A 17,649-nucleotide genomic window follows, 5' to 3' on the forward strand; every position below is an offset into this window, starting at 1 on the left:
ATTGTGGAGGAAGTCAAAGGAGGAAGTTAGACCCCAGGCAACGAGGGCTAAGCTGTGAACAGGAACAACCTATCTCCCCTGCCATGACCATACTGCAGAGCCAAAGGCAAGCTGAGGGGTCATCTCTTAGGCTGCTCCCTATGAAGGGATCCTCAAGCCTCTCAGCAAATTAACACTGGACCAGAGAGGTTGCACTCGATCCAACAGAAATTAAGAAGCACAGTGTAAGCGAAAAAGACAGAGACTCAGCACAGTAACATGCAAAGAGCACAATTTGGGGAGTTATGAGACCTGGCTTTCTGTCCTCATCAAATCACTTGCCTCTGCGGGTCTTAGTTCCTCATCTGTAACATGAGAAGATTGAGGTAAGTGATCTTAGTCTCCAAGGCCTGAAATTCTGTGAGTAGCTTTTCCTAAATATCGTATCTTAATATCTTAATATACATACTGTTATTCAATCCTAAAATCATAACCTAAGTATCTTTGCCTACAGGCACATACACTTACTGTCACACCCAGGGGTGCCCCAATGCAGTACTGTGCATGTTACTGTAGATGTTATGGACTGAACATTTGTGTTCCCCCCACAATTGGGTATTTTAAGATAGATACCCAATCTTAAAATTACAGGACCTCAGGCCTGAGTTGATCTGGGGATCGTAGTTGGGCCAGCAGATACACGGCTGGCTAGAGAGTTCTAGACCCGTCTCACTTCCTGGCGTGTTTGATCAAGTCCCATTTATAATATGTAAAGTACTCCCATAAAAGGGGATGCAGTAAATCATTTGAGGAAATTGAGCGTAACCTTTCTTAGAAGCTTAGCAGTGGTGGAGCTCAGGGGGTAGAATTTCCTGGGATTTCAGCTGCAGAGTAAGTCTCCAGAGCATCCACCAAGAACTCTGCCTCAGATTCCGTCCAGGAGCTTCCCAAACAGGCCTAGCCTGCTTGGAGTCCGGATAGCTGAAAAGGGCAGTCAGTGGTGGGGGCGGGGCGGAGGGGGCACCCAGTGGCTGTAGAACACCGACCCTGTGCCAAACTCAGAGCTAAGCATGTCACATAGCCCTAACAAGCTGGTGTGAATCTCCTTTTGTTTACATACATGGGGACTGAGATTAGATGGGTTAGGTCTGTGTGGTTTTTTTTTTTTGAGATGGAGTCTCGCTCTCTTGCCCAGGCTGGAGCAGTGGCTGGATCTCTGCTCACTGCAAGCTCCGCCTCCCGGGTTCACGCCATTCTCCTGCCTCAGCCTCCCGAGTTGCTGGGACTACAGGCGCCCACCACCACGCCTGGCTAATTTTTTGTATTTTTAGTAGAGACGGGGTTTCACCATGTTAGCCAGGATGGTCTCAATCTCTTGATCTTGTGATCCACCCGCCTCGGCCTCCCAAAGTGCTGGGATTACAGGCGTGAGCCACCGCGCCTGGCCAGGTCTGTGTGTTTCTAAAGTAGATGCACCTGCCACTCCACTCCACTCTACTCCACTCTACTCCCTCCCTTAAGTTGCCAAGCTTTAACTCTCAGCCTAGAAGGACTTAAATCACATTTTAACTGATGGCAGGAGTGAAATACAATGAATTCAGATCAGCAATTTCCACTGGTTATGGGATTGGGATTTTCCATCTCCTGCAGTAAATGCCTAGGTTACCCCTTAGTGCTGTTTAGTGCTGAGCTTGGTCATACTAGCTCATTTCAGCCAGTGCTCGCTCTTCCTTTCCTATTTCCCTCTTCCTGAAAAGCTCGGTGTTTTCACTTTCTATGATGCAGCACTCTAACTTTAGTGGCTGAAAACACACATTTTCCCAGTTTCTGTAGGTCGGGAGTCCAGGCATGGCTTGACTGGGTTCTCTGCTCAGTCTTATAAGGTTGCCATCAAGGTGTTGGCCAGGCCGTGTTCTCACCAGACAGCTTGACTAAGATCCACTTATAAGCTCACCCATATTGTTGACAGAAGTCATTTCCTTTTGGTTGTATGACTGAGGGCCCCAGCTTTTCGTTGGATGTTGGCTACAAGCCATTCTCAGGTCCTAACGAGGCTGCCTGCAGTTCCTTGCCACGTGGCTCTCTTTTCATAGGCAGTCCACAACATGCTGCTTCTTGGCCAGCAGGAAAGCAAATCATTTAAAGCAGCGGTCCCCAATCTTTTTGGCACCAGGAACCGGTTTTGTGGAAGACAGTTTTTCCACTGACCAGGGTGGTGGTGTGATGGTTTGGGGATGATTCAAGTACGTTACATTTATTGTGCACTTTATTTCTATTATTATTACGTTGTAATACATCATGAAATAGTGATACGACCAACTCACTGTAATGTAGAATGAGTGGGAGCCCTGAGCTTGTTTTCCTGCAACTAGACGGCACCATCTAATTGGAGACCCCTGACTTAGTTGGGACCATCTGTGGGTGATGGGAGACAATGACAGATCATCAGGCATTAGATTCTCATAAGGAGCCTGCAACCTAGATCCCTTGCATGTGCAGTTCACAGTAGGGTTCGTGCTCCTGTGAGAATCTAATGCTGCCACTGATCTGACAGGAGGCGGAGCTCCAGGAGGCAGAGCTCAGGCAGTAATGCTCACTCACCTGCCCACCACTCACTGCCTGTGTGCAGCCTGGTTCCTAACAGGCCACAGACCAGTACCCATCTGTGGCCCAGGGGTTGGAGACCCCTGACTTAGATGTGTCTTATGTGTGTCATAATGGAATTGCTGAAGTGATTCCATCACCTTTGCCATATAGAGGTAAGTGATAGGTCTCACCTACATTTGAGGGGAGGGAATTATACAGAGGAGTGAACACCAGAATTTAGGATTACTAAGGTGTCACCGAGGGTCTGTCTGCCACACTGATATATATACCTTTAACCTCTTGATGAAGTTCATATTTTTAAAATTCTGACGCCTACTATGTGCCAGCTACTAGAGATGCAAAGAAAACAAGAAATGGTCTCTGCTTCAAGTAGCTCATGGTCCGTCGCAAAGACAGATCATTTAAATATAATTTGGAAGGTGCTATGATACAACCGCCTGGCTGGTAAGGGTGCCCAGGTAGGGACCACTTCCGGGAGGAAACGAAATGCAAGTGAGTGTTAAAGGATAGGCAGGAGCTAGCCAGGTAACTGAGGGTGGAGTTAGCCTTGTAGGAAAAGGAACCAACAGAGAAAGGTTTTTTTTTTGGTTTTGTTTTTGTTTTTTTTTTGAGACAGAGTTTTGCTCTGTTGCCCAGGCTGGAGTGCAGTGGCGCTATCTCGGCTCACTGCAAGCTCCGCCTCCCGGGTTCACCCCATTCTCCTGCATCAGCCTCCCGAGTAGCTGGGACTACAGGCGCCCACCACCATGCCCGGCTAATTTTTTGTGTATTTAGTAGAGACGGGGTTTCACAGTGTTAGCCAGGATGGCCTGGTCTCGATCTCCTGACTTCATGATCCATCCGCCTCGGCCTCCCAAAGTTCTGGGATTACAGGCGTGAGCCACTGCGCCTGGCCGAAAGTTTTTTTTGTTATTGTTCTTTGAGTCTTGCTCTGTCGCCCACGCTGGAGTTTAGTGACTCAGTCTCAGCTCACTGCAGCTCCGCCTCCCAGGTTCAAGCAATTCTCCTGCCTCAGCCTCCCAAGTAGCTGGGATTACAGGCATGCACCACCACGCCTGGCTAATTTTTTGTATTTTTAGTAGAGATGGGGTTTCACCAGGTTGGCCGGGCTGGTCATGAACTCTGGACCTTGTGATCCACCTGCCTCAGTCTCCCAAAATGCTGGGATTGCAGGTGTGAGCCACTGCGCCTAGCCCCAGAGAAAGGTTTTAAGTGTGAGAGAAGAACCAGGGAGCAGATGTTTGAGGATGTTTGAGGGTGAAGCTGAAGAAGGAGACAGGTGTGAGGCCATGGAGGGCTCAGCATGGTAAGGAGTCTACACATGTTTTTGGAGATGAGGAGTTTAAAAAGTAGGATGGGATGCCTTATGTTGAATCCTGGATGGCAGCAGTGTCTAAACTGGAAATCTCTTTTTGTCACACCATATTCCATACCTAACTATAGTGGTCATCTCTTCATACCATGAACCCCAAGACCATCCAGTTGTTTCTCTACCCTGGATTTCAGTCTCCCTGGATAACTCTTGAAATAATGACCAGCAGGGTGGGTTTGACTATGCAGGAGTTTTTGCCATGACAGTATTTCCTTTGGCAGAATCTGACCTATAGTCTGGTTTGGAGGAGTTCCAAATCTTTCTGACGGTGTCAGTCGACGGGGCTGAGGTGGCAGAGGAGGGTTTCTCTTTAGTGGCATCTCCCCACTCTCCTTGGAGGGTCTTCTCAAGAATCTAGTGATACTAACCCACCCTCCTGGTAGAAAGACCTCAGCTTAATTCTCCAAGTCTGTGATTTCTTTGTGTTTACTCACATATTCTTTACCCCCACCTCTACCAACAACCAAAAAAGAAAAAAAAAAAAAAAAAAGCCTGGCATGATGGCACACACCTGTAGTCCTAGCTACTCAGGAGGCTGACACAGGGGATCACTTGAGGCCAGGAGGTCGAGGCTGCAGTGAGCTACGATTATACTGTTGCACTTCAGCCTGGGTGAGAGTGAGACACCAACTCCAAAAAATAAAACATAAATAAATGTTGCTAACACATTACTCACCAAGAAGAGTTACAGAGAAGTGACAGTGGCTCTGTCTGGTCTGTGTACATTTTCTCTGACCCACCAAACCCGTTAGCCAGAGTCTCCTATGTAGCTTTGGGCTGAAACCATTTCAGAAGGACTAAAAATCACCCAAGTTTAAGTATTTGTAGCTGATTCTAGTGGTTTAGAGAGAAAAGGGGTGGAAATAGGAGAAAAAACAGTCTCTGTTGTCATCTGCCACTTGAAATGACTCTTCATTTTCATCTGTTTCTCCCAGATCTTTTTTTTTGTTTTGTTTTGAGAGAGAGTCTCACTCTGTCACCCAGGCTGGAGTGCAGTGGCGTGATCTCAGCTCACTGCAACCTCCACCTCCCAGGTTCAAGAGTTATCTTGAGACAGAGGCTTACTCTCTCGCCCTGGCTGGAGTGCAGTAGCGCAATCTTGGCTCACTGCAACCTCCGCCTCCTGGGTTCAAGTGATTCTCCTGCCTCAACCTCCCAAGTACCTGGGATTAACAGAGATGCACCACGACACCCAGCTAATTTTTGTATTTTTATTAGAAACGGAGTTTCACCATGTTGGCCAGGCGGGTCTCAAACTCCGGACCTCAAGTGATCCGCCCACCTCCGCCTCCCAGAGTGTTGGGATTACAGGCATGAGCCACTGTGCCGGCCGGGTTTTGCCATTACCTTTAATGGCAAAAACCACAGTTACTTTTGCACCGATCTGATAACATCTGTGATCTCATTCTGGAAGCACCATGCCCCTGGCTTGCTGTTGTCCTTGGGTAAGACAGGCTTCTGATCCTGTTTCTCAGGAAATAATAATAGTTCACTGCATACAATTGAGAGAGCTTTTGAAACTTACTCCCTCTAGAGATATTCAGGTGGGCAGAGTTACTACTCTGCCAACTGGAGAGTAAAGGCTTCAGGGATAGCGCTAATGACTTGATCTGAGGATCTGCAAGGAAGAAGGCAGCCCTGGCTAGCCTCTCCCCAGAGCCTGACTGTGGACACCAGCTCAGGGCTATCACTCTTCTGTTAGGGTACCTCTGCTGAGCAGAAACACACACCCTCCACTGACAGCCTAGATGATGACAGACGGTGGGAAATGTTGCTTTCTTTTTCTCCACGCCTGCTGAGAGTTCTCAGTGACTCCCCACTTTCTTCCTGATCAAACCTAAACTCCCCTGCCTGGCTCCTAACAACCTGTGTCATGGGCCCTCTTCAGCAGACTCCTGCCACCGTCACCTGTTCCCGGATGGTTTCTACCTCTGCACCTTCCCTTGTGTTATCGCCTTACCTGAGGAGCTTTTCTCTCTCCCTGAATCCCATACATGCCTTAAGACCTTCCCAGATGGTTGTGGATTATTTTAGCAGAGAAAGAATCTGGGTCTTCTGGTCCCCGGTCTCGAAATATTTCTATTAGCCTGGAATTTACAGACATTTATTCCAGGAAAACTGCAAAGATTGATTAGATAATATGCACAGGCGTATGTGCAAAGGTTATATCTGTTAAGTACCTAATATATGCCAAACATTGTGCTGAGCTCTTCAAATACATTATGTGATATTAATCATTATTCTACCCCGTAAGGCAGTTATTATTGCCATTTAAGAGATTGGGAAAGTGAGTTTTAGGATAATTAACTTGTCCACAGTCCCATCGCTAATGAGAGTTTTGTTCCTAAGAATGTGCTTCCACCTGTGCCTCTGTGCAAAAACTCATTGATCATGGGGAGCAGAAAGGCATTGTCTAGATGCTAGAGGGACACGTAACAGAGGCAAAGAGAAAAATGTGTTTTATTATGTCACCACCCATGGTCTAATGGCTGGTTTCCCAATTACAAACTGCTGCCTCCCTACAGCAGAGGCCTGCGTTCCAGCCCCTTTTTAGCAAGAACAAAACAAGGCCTCCTATAGGGGCTGCTGGGCCGTGCCACATGAAAACATCGGGAAACCTGAACAGCATTTTCCCTGCTAACCACCCCCTAAGGAGGGCTGCCTAACAGGCTCTTTATGGGTTGGAAAACAGAGTCTTGTTGATAGGAGAGAAAGGCCTCCCCCACAGGTTGGAGGCCTTCAGCTGGAAGACTTACTTAAGCCCCCAAATCGCTCAGGAAATGTTTTTCCCTTTCTCTGATTAGCTTTATATAAAAAAAAAAAAAAAAAACCCAGAGCCTTTTTCTTCCCATTGGCTGGCCTTGGTGGTAATGTCCCCAGCAGGCTTGCTATCCCATTGATTGTGGGATGTACAGCTCTCACACTGGACAACAGCTGAAAGCAGAAGCCATTAACCCCAGCTAACTGAAAGGCTTTACCACCAGGAGACTGATTCTGAAATTGAGTCTTTGTGATCAATATATCTTTCTCCATTAGTTTCATTTCCTCTGAAGGAAATGGGTAGAGACATTATGGTTGATATTTACTGACAGGCTTCTCTACTGCCCTCCCTCAGCCTCATGGGGAGGAGGCTACGGGAGAGGGGGCAAGACTTCGGAGATGAGATTGTTCAACTGAACTGCCCAGGCTCTTTGCAAGCCTATTGTACTGGCCTTGGTGATAAAAAGTAGCTGGATTTCCTTGTATGAAAGTGATAGAAGAAATAATCTTATTATATAGGAGAGTGACTAACTCTACCGGGTACAGAAAAGGGTGGCATGCGTTTGAGTGTCATTGGAAGGAGTTTGGACACATGGAAAAACTTTCTGAGTGCAAGGGCCATTAAGCAACCAAGAGACATTGCTGGATCTCCTACTCTTAATATCTGTGAGAAGAGGAAAAAGTCCTTCAAAAGTCATGGATGGTCTAAAGTACAGTCTTATCTAGCCATAAGGAGAAATGGGCAGGATTGTCCTAAGATCCTTTGCAGCCAAGGAATCACTATCACTTACGGTTGCTTCTGAGGACCTCAAAACACTTTATAGATGCCACATCTTTCTCAGTCTCCCCGTGGGCTTGTGATCACCTCCTTTTTGAAAACGAAAAAATGAAAGCACAAAGAAATGACTTCCTTTGGGAAAAAGACACCTACCCGTGTTCCAGCTCCTGCGAGAACTTGCTAGAGCAGCTGTATGTGGCCAGTCCCTGATTTTGCTTTAGCCTGGAAAGCTTAGCTGAAATACCACTGCTTCCACTCCTTGGCTTGCACAACTCTTAGGCTATTCCCCCAAGGCTTCCCAACACTTACTTGACCTCTGTTGATTGAAGGTGGGACTGAATTGCATGAATCTTATTGGCCACTGGTAGCTGAGTGACCATATCAGAAACTGAAGTCTCAACTAACAGACAGTGGTAGATGAGAGGTGCTGTAGTATGTGAATTCAGGGAATTTGGTTGGTTGCTCTGCCAGCATCTTCCATCCCTGGTCACCGGAGTGTGTGGGTTCAGGCTGGCTCTGATTCTGCCCATCCTCATACCCAACTGCTCTGCACGTGGAGTAGACTCTATTCCTGGAACCAGTGTAAGCGAACAGAAGAGAAAAAGGAAGCATGCTGATTTTAGTGTGGGGTGGAACTGAACCTTTGCCAAAGCAAAAAGGTAGAATCCAAGAGGAATGGGTATTTAACAAAAGCCTAGAAGCAAGTCAATTCTGCTGCATAGAAAAAAAAATGTAGGGGGAAGCTATCCTTTTTAGATTAACAGGATTTTTTGTTTTGTAGTCATAAAAGCCCTTTTTTTTTTTCATGTCTAGACTTGCACCCACAGAGACTAGGTTCAGTTTTATTCATTTTTGTCTCTGGAAGATAAGAAGGAAAGCCTTTGATGATTTAGCTAAGGTAAATGTCAGGGGCACAGGCCTTAAGACTGATAGGCAGATACGGAAATTCTCAATATCCCCAACTTCCTCTAATGCCAAGAAGCCCCATTCCAGCCTGGAAGGCACCAAGGGACTGGAGTAGAGCTCCATGATTATACCTAAGGAGAGGTTTATTGGTCACTTCTCCCTGGGTTTCCAGGGAAGAGCGGGCACTTGTGACACTTCCCAAGGCCCTGTGCTCAGTGTTTCGACACTGGTAGTGGGACTCTTGCTTTGATCTAAGACTCAAGGATTCCAGCTCCTCCAAGTGACTTAGAGGGTGAAGTGGAAGAAAGAATTGCTCTGGCTGCTTGCTCAGACCCCTCCATGACAGGACATAGCAGGTACATCAGAAGAGGGTGACAACTTTTCATAGGGTTGAATTCCACCTCAGTGGAGGAAGAAGTTTAACAGACTAGAAGTGGTTGATCATTAATTAACCACTCTGGCAACCACTGCCTGATGGATCTCTGGCTCTCAGCCCATTGGGTTACTGGATGCTTTGTGCCTAGCCCCTATCTCCAACATATGAGTCGTTTGGAAGCCTGATGCCTGGGAGCTCACGTATGTTTAAGTCCTGGACCTGATGCCCAGGCTGCTTCTGGGCTACGATTGTGGCTTCAGTGTCTTCACCCTCCCTTTACACAGCTTCATGTAACATAGTCTCACTCCCATGCCATTGCCTGTGGCCACTCTACACATCATTTCCTGCTCAGCCTAAAATTGAAACAGGTTAGGCCTTACCTGAGGTAGGCAGTCTCCTGTATTAGTCACCCAGTGTGGCTGGTGCACTGCAGAAAAGTGATGGCCTTTCACTAGGCTGTGAAAGCTGCCTGTCTTAAGGGAAGAAGCAAAAGGAGAGGGGCAGGATAGCAGCTGTGGATACCCAGGGTCCTTCTCAGTGGAATGAGTTGAGGGAGAAGCATCTCCAAGTGAAATGGAGGCCTCCATGAGTCAAGAGCTATCATGAACTGCCTATCTTATTCTGCCAGGAATATAGACGTAGTTGCCAATTACGAGAAGCGACATGGTGATATAAAATAGGATATAGTTGGCCGGGTGCGGTGACTCACACACACCTGTAATCCCAGCACTTTGGGAGGCCGAGGCGGGCAGATCATGAGGTCAGGAGATCGAGACCATCCTGTCTAACACAGTGAAACTTCGTCTCTACTAAAAATACACACACACACGCAAATCAGCTGGGCGTGGTGGCGGGCGCCTGTAGTCCCAGCTACTTGGGAGGCTGGGGCAGAAGAATAGCGTGAACCTGGGAGGCGGAGCTGGCAGTGAGCCAAGATCATGCCACTGCACTCTAGCCTGGGTGACAGAGCGAGACTCCTTCTCAAAAAAATAAAATAAAAATAAAATAGGATTTAGTAACAAACATCTTTGTTTGGCTCTGGCATGCGTTTGCATGGGCATATTTTGCCTACCTCTGGACTCAGTTGTGCTTCTAGTCTCCCTCCACCTCCTGAGTAGTTGGCTATGTGGGATAATTTTCATGCATCCTTCTTGGGAGAGATTTTTCCCTCCACAAATCTCAAGCCTCCTTCAGTCCTGCTGCCACATTGCTTAACTGAGACAGTACAGGGAACAGAGAAGTAGATATCCCAGACCTGATTGGCTCCATTTGGTGACTAGATACAGGCACAGTGTCCTTCCCACCATCACGGCCAATGACTCTCCTGGCAAGAGGGCACTCTGTGGAGAAGTAGAAATGCTGTGTCTGTGAGGGCTGTCCGGATGGCACGAGGATTCAAATACCGTATTGCGGTCAGGAGTTTTGGGTACTGAATCGTGTATTTACTCATATATATATATATATGAAGTCTGAGTCTCACTTTATTGCCCAACTGGAGTGCAGTGGCGCAATCACGGCTCGCTGCAACTTCTGCCACCCGGGTTCAAGTGATTCTCCTGCCTCAGCCTCCTGAGTAGCTCGAGTACAGGTGCCTGCCACCAGGCCCGGCTAATTTTTGTATTTTTGGTAGAGACAGGGTTTCACCATGTTGACCAGACTGGTCTCATCAAACTCCTGACCTCCAATGATCCACCCACCCCGGCCTCCCAAAGTGCTGGGATTACAGGCGTTAGCCACTGCGCCCAGCCTATTTACTCATATATTTACAAAACAAAGTTAAACATCTGACCCTCTCAAGATTGGCAACTACTCAGTACACTGATTTATGGACTTTTAATCACCACCTCTAGAACCAACCCCTGTTACAGGAAAACCAGAGATGACTTGACTGTTGGCCAGTCAGGGCAGAGCCACCAGGTGCATGGAGGTTCCTAACAATACCGACTTCCTAAGTTTGTCATGAAGTAGCTTAGTCCATTTTTATTACTATAAAGGAATACCTGGGGCTGGGTATAAAGAAAAGAGGTTTATTTGGCTCACGGTTCTGCAGACTATACGAAAAGCATGACTCCAGCATCTGCTTCTGTCAAGAACCTGAGGAAACTTCCACTCATGACAGAAGGCAAGGGGAAGAGACATTATATGGAGAGAGGAAGGGAGAGAGAGAGGGGAGAAGCTGCCGGGCTCTTTTCAACAACCAGTTCCTGTGGAAACGAAGAGTGAGAACTCACTCCCAGGAGACTGACTCCAAGCCATTCAAGAGGAATCCACCTCCATGATCCAAACGCCTCTCACCAGGCCCCAACTCCAACACTGGGGATCAAATTTCAACGTGAAACTTGGCAGGGTCAAGCAAACCATATCCAAACCATGCCATAAAGGTTTAAAGTCTGAAGTGCCTGGTACATAAAGGCCCTCGATCATGATTGACTCCCTTATCCTCTTTTTTCTCCTACTAGAGAAACAAATAGATGGAGAATCAACTGTGTGCCCTCTGTTCTCAAGATGGCCGCCAGCCCCAGGCATTGTGTTGAGCAGCCTCAGAGCATCCTGTGAGGATATTCAGCACTGATTCAGCAATTCATAGAGCACAACAAAAGGCTCTGGTATTTCTACCTAAAACCACTTTATGAAAAAATGTTGTTTTCCAAATATACCCAAAAAGAATACCTCCATCTTCCTTTGTGGCAACAATGACCACGGTATGGCTGGACTCTTCAGCCAGGGAAAAGAGGAGTTGGGTTCTACCTCAGTTTTCCCATCCACCAGTTCATTGCTGACTTTTAAGCTGATTTTGAGGGAGAAGAATGAGGCATCTGATTAATTAGGTCATCTTTTAATTGAATTCAAACTGTTAGGTGTGGAAAATTTAACAACTTGTATCCTGGAGGTTGAGAACATTTTTAAAAATATTACAGTTAGTATTAAATGTTTCCAAATTTAAGATCATCTTAGCTACATGAAGGAAAGATATAATTTAATTTTGGTTGCATAGGGAATTTCCTCCACTTGAAGGATTACATACTTGACCCTGTGCCTTCTCATTTCTTACGTGAACAAGTCCTTGGTGACAGAGAACCAATGCATGGAGCAGGTGTGGTGCCTGCCACCACGCGTTGTGAGTCCACCAGCAATGCAAAGCCAAGGACAATACAGCTCCAAGTAACTGGAAAGCCCAACAAATTAGTTTGCTACTTACTTGGATCAAAGTCTTACTATTTTGAGGGAATATATTTTTCATTCCATTAGCGTATATCTTGTCTCTTGCTTTTTACGGCAGGTGTCAGATATTTGAGTTTTATCAAGTGACAATAAAACAGGGAACTGTCCTCTGAAGGCATATGCTGAGCATCCCTAGAGAACCTGCTGGTCTGGGCTAATTTATCCCTCTGAGTTGGGGATGTCTTAAGTGTTTTTTTGATCACAGCATTGAGTGATTTGGGAGCCGAAGGTATTCCTTAGACAGGAAATAGGACCTCAGTGGGTGGCCCAAAAGAAATGTCTGGATTACAAACAGAAAGAGGCAAGAAAGTGCAGTCAAGCCAACAAAGAAAACGACACCTAACAACAAGACTGGGTGTGTCTCTTCAATGATACCTGGTTTCACTATTCTCCTGGAACAATACTAACCTCACTGTCACTATCACCACCAGCCCCAACTTGTTTCTACTCCTGCATTTTCATTCGGGGGTGTCTCCACCATCCACATAAATATTCAAGCTGCAGTACCAGATCAGTCTCAGCTCTATTCAGTCAACCATCTAAACATCATTGCCAATATCCTCATTGTCACTGCTTCAGTTCAACCTCTCAATGTGTTCTTCCCATCTATTGTCAAGGCCTTCTAGTCTCCCAGCATCCAGCTGTATGTATCCTTCAATGCAAGCAAATCTGATCATGCCTCTCTCTAGCTTAATATGAGTCAGGTCCAAGCTTTAAAGTGGCGCATAAGGCCTTTGGAAGCGATCTCCTGCCTACGTTTTCAGGTATCTGCAGAGGCCTTTATCATTACCCTCTTCCAGCTTTACAATTTTGGCCCTAGCATTACCAAACTCGAATTTTCCTGCACATGCAGTGCTGTCTCTTGCTTTCATCTGTTTGCTGGTGCCATTCTCTCTACTTCACATGTCCTTCTGCTTTCCTTTCTTTCTCTAGTCAGCTCTCACTTTGCCTTTTTTTTTTATTTCCTTCTGAGATGGAATTTTGCTCTTGTTGCCCAGGCTGGAGTGCAGCGGTGCAACCTCGGCTCACTGCAACCTCCGCCTCCCGGATTCAAGTGATTCTCCTGCCTCAACCTCCCAAGTAGCTGGGATTACAGACGCCCACGACCACGCCACCACGCCCGGCTAATTTTTGTATTTTTAGTAGAGACGGGTTTTCACCATGTTGGTCAGGGTGGTCTCGATCTCCTCTCCTCAGGTGATCCACCCGCCTTGGCCTCCCAAAGTGCTGGGATTCCAGGCATGAGCCACTGTGTCCAGCCTCTTTTAGCTTTTAAGGTCTAGATCAAGCATCATTTCTTGTAGGAAATAATCCTAAACTTTCTCAGCCCACAACCCCCTAGTGTCCAATAATTTTTACATAGAGCCTGTGGGCCAACATAAATACCAACAGTTCTGTTTATTTAGTAGTTAGATCTAAACACCTTAATAAGTATTTTTGTCCTGCCAACTTAAGAGCTGTGTCAACACACACACACACAAATTGAAAGAAAAATCATATTTGTATTCTTAAGTAACCACAGCTACTTACTAACGGGATGTGTGTGTCTGTGAGGCACTGCACAACTGCCCAAGCCTTAGGATCAGATGGGGCACTGCCACTCTCATTACCTGTTCCACATTGATTTTCACTCGCTACTTGGTTTTTATTGCGACAGTTGCTAAAACTGCAGCTTCACCAAGATAGAACCTCAAGAATGCAGCCCAGTCTGATACTGTGAACTCTTAACTACCTCAAGCTAGAAGCTTATGTGGTGTTCAACAGATGAGTGTGCTGTGTTTCCCTTATAACACTGAAAACCTCCAGTGGCACCTCTTTGAGTCTGCTGTGGTGTTCTGACCCAGAGTAGCTTGGTGTACAATTTGAGAACCTCAGGCTTGGGAACTCCCCACTGCGGAGCTGGGCCCACCGTGAGCTCTCTTAGCACCATGCTCGTCTCTGTCATGGCGCTTGGCCTATTGTGTTGTACGAAGCTGCTTTTGTATCTGACTCTCTAAGGCTGTGAGCGCTGTACGGGTAGGGACCATACTTTCCTCCTCTTTGTACATCCCGTGATAATTCAGGGGTTTTGTTTTTGCTTTTCATTTGGTTTCCTGGTAAGAGTTCCTTAGGAGGAGAAGAAAAAAGAGAGTAGAAGGAAAAGAAATCAGGGAGAGGAGGGAAGGAAAGAAGGGAGGAAGAAAGAGAGAGGGAAGGAGGAAGAGGAGGGAGGGAAGGCAGAAAGAAGGAAAGCTGCTTTGTCTCAGGCAGACTAATAGGAAAGCGATTGCAAGGCGGTTGGCGGGCACTGCTGGTCCGTCCCCTGTGGGAAGGATCACTACTCACCGGTTTTTTTTGTTTTTTTTTTTTCATTTGCCATTGTGTCTCTTTTCTTTGTGCTCTTCTTCTCCATCCTCAGTAAGCGTGAGAGTTTTTACACTATTTCTTTTTCATATTCTGCTACAAATGGGATAATCAGAAAGATTAGGGCTAGGATCAGAAGTCAAATTTAGGTTCACACATGACAAAACTTCAACAATTCACATTTCACCAGTTCTAACCAAGAAGGTTCCATTTAAATCACTGATTGCTGTCGTTTGTTGCTGTCATCCAATGGGTGCATTTTAGTGTAAAGGGATATGCCTTCTTTGTCTGCTCGAGGTCTCAGACGCTGTCTGAGTAAACTCTCTGCCAGCTCCTCAGTCACCCTGAGGATAGCAGCTGCACAGGCTCAGGCTGGGGTTTAGGGTCCACCCCACATACTCCCACTTGGCCGTGGCATTGGCCCCACGGGTGGACCATGGAGGTGGGTGCTCTATGGCAGCAGTCTTTCTTCAGCAGAGTGGAGACGGAGAGACATGTTCTGCCGCGCCCATGTTCAGTCTGTTCTGAGGGCAGAGTTTTGGGAACACACTTAGCCCAAATCGGTGCCAGCCTGGCAGTGGGTGAAGGGCCAGCAAGGTTTGTCTGTGGCTCACGACCTTAGGGAAAATGAGATTTTACTCCTACAACCTCCTGCCTGGAGAATTGCACTGTTTCAGATAGGTAACAGCTTTCTCGAAGCTTTCAAAAATAAAAATAAAAACTTTCACCGACATAGCTGCCAGAAAGTCCTTCCTGGAAGCTAACTTGCGCCCTTTGTGCTTCTTTTATTTTGGCCAACCCTCCCCGGAGCGTGTGCACCAGATACGAGAACCTTCCACCAAACCGGGACCTCTCAGATCTCGGCTTTTCAGAACAAAGAATTTGGATTTCCTTAGCCTTTCATCATCATCTTATCACCCAAACCTTTCATTATCTTTTTCAATTTTTTCTTTGAACTCTTTCCAAAACTTGTCTTTTGAGTTACGGAGACCGTAACTTAATTAGATCTTTCCTTTCCAGAGGATACTCCTAGTGCCTCGGAAGAAATAAATTAAATTTCAGTCGGATGTATTTCATTGGGGGAAGGGTGCAGAAAAAAAAAAGAAATTGAATTCCTTATATAAATAGCACATTGTCTGGTGCCACGAATGCGTTTTCCTTTTCCCAGTTGTTTTTGGAACAATGGGTCCTTTTTTGGTGACTTCAATTCCTCAGCGATTCTAACCTCTAAAAGGTCATGATTTGTGTTCTTTTGTGCATACACGGCTTCTGTACTGAAAAAAAAGGCGAGATGTGTGGCCTCTGATTGTCTGGTAAGTCGTGAGGAAACAGACAAGGCTGCAGCCCAGCAGCAGTTAAGCACCTTGTCAAAGTGTGGGAATGAGCATGTGTGGGTCTCTGTGCTTCTAGCCTTTTCTGCGCCAGATGTTCCAAGGGGAGCAGAGGGGTCTGTCTTGCTTCTCCGTAACTTCATCTCTCTGTAAGTAGGCTTGTGTTTTACAGTGCTGTTCTCATGAGCTGTGCAAACTTTCTTATCCTGATCATTTGGTATCTGTGCACAGACTTTCATGGGGGAAGGGGACAGTCTTTAACTTGTCTTTCTGCTGTGGAGCAGAACAACAGAGGCTGACCTTCGCTCAGCCATCACCCCAGCCAGGCTGCTTTAAGCGCATTTCATCACTTGTTTCCACCTGAGTTTTTCGTTGTGTCAAATGAAGAAGTTGGGTTCACAGATGACCTCTGAGGTCCCTTCCAGTCCAACCCTGTGATTCTCACAGCATCGGTCATTCTAATTGCTCCATAGAAGGGTAGGACAAGGAAGGAGGGGGTGAGTTTAGCAGCCAGTTGGGGAAAGGATGCTTGCAGAGAGTGTCAGCGTAACTCGGATTCCCACTTATCTCTTCTCCCTCCCAAGGATCCTGAATCAACGTAGTGTGAAGGGACAGGAAAGAGCACCTATTGATCACCTGTGATGGGTCGGATACTGTCCAAGGCTCCTTCTCTACACTGGCTCATTTAATCGCTACCTCTCACTATGGAATAGATGTACCAGGTGTTTTCCACCGCAACAACCACCACGTGCCCCATCCACCCCACCCAGATGTGTCTACACCCTCAGATTTCACTTGAAATGTTCTCTCCTTAGTGTAGCCTTCCCCAGCCCCTCAGACCAGGTTAGATCTCCCTGTCCTATGTTCTTATGTCCCCTATGCTTTCCCTCCATTGCACTTAATGCCAGTGTAATTAAATCATTATCTGTATAATAATATTTACATGCCTACTCAACAGAAAACTATTTTAGGGCAGGGATCACATAAGTCTTGTTCATTACTGTATTCCTAGAGCCTAGCACGGTGCTGACAAAATAGTTGAAATTCAGTAGATGTTTGCTGCATAAATGTAAGCATGAATGCATGAATGAAAGGATGGATGAATAGCAAGGCTAGATACAAATCCAGAACTATCTGGCTCTTGGAGACCTGTGTATAATTTCAGAAGAGCTCCACTTGGAAGTTTGTACACAGGGCTTCACTGCTATAACCGGCCTATGGATACCTAGCCACAGTTAGTTATGCTCTGAGTCATTTCTCCAGAAGTGGGACTGATAGCTGCACTGCTGTGTTCATTCCTTTTAACCCAGTGATACTCGTCCCCAAAGATGTCTGTAAAATACTTGGAGATGATGGATCCAGCCTGGTGGTGGTTGGAAGTGGGTGGAGGGAGGCAATGAATTAATCCAAACCAATTGTCCTTGTAAGCATTTAGCCCTATGTCTTAATAATAATCAGCACCAGCCTGGGCAACATAATGAGATCCTGTCTCTGCAAAAATAAAACATTAGCCAAATATGGTGGCATGCACCTGTAGTCCCAGCTACTTGGGAGGCTCAGGAGGGAGGATTGCTTGAGTGCGGGAGGTCGAGGCTGCAGTGAGCCATGATCACCACATTACTGCACTCCAGCCTGGGTGACAGAGTGAGACTCTGTCTCAAAAGATAAAGAAAAAGAAAAAGAAAACCATCAGCACCACTTCTAATACTTTCTACCAAACGGGCTGAAAACAAGAATCTGCTCTTGCGGGGATCTGGGTCAGTAAGAATGAGCGGGTGAAGAGGAAGGAGGAAAAAGCAAGACATGACAACCTTTAGAGAAGCAAAAATAAAACGCTAATGTGGAAACTGCTGAAAATAGACTGCCTGGGCTGTCAGACTGCATGCAAATCTGATGCTAATTACATGGAAATTAATTACAAGTCCTAACTTCCATATGTCTCGATATGACCCCTGGGGGAAAACCTGCTGCAGGT

At 46.4% G+C, this 17,649-nt stretch overlaps 1 protein-coding gene across 2 annotated transcripts in view; it reads left to right on the forward strand.

The window, feature by feature from the left end:
- The window catches only part of UBASH3B (ubiquitin associated and SH3 domain containing B), a 158,493-nt gene that overhangs the window by 102,506 nt on the left and 38,338 nt on the right, over positions 1-17,649 (forward strand). The gene's annotated exons all lie outside the window — the stretch shown is intronic.

This window comes from Piliocolobus tephrosceles, chromosome 13, assembly GCF_002776525.5.
Source record: "Piliocolobus tephrosceles isolate RC106 chromosome 13, ASM277652v3, whole genome shotgun sequence".
Classification (NCBI taxonomy): Eukaryota; Metazoa; Chordata; class Mammalia; order Primates; family Cercopithecidae; genus Piliocolobus; species Piliocolobus tephrosceles.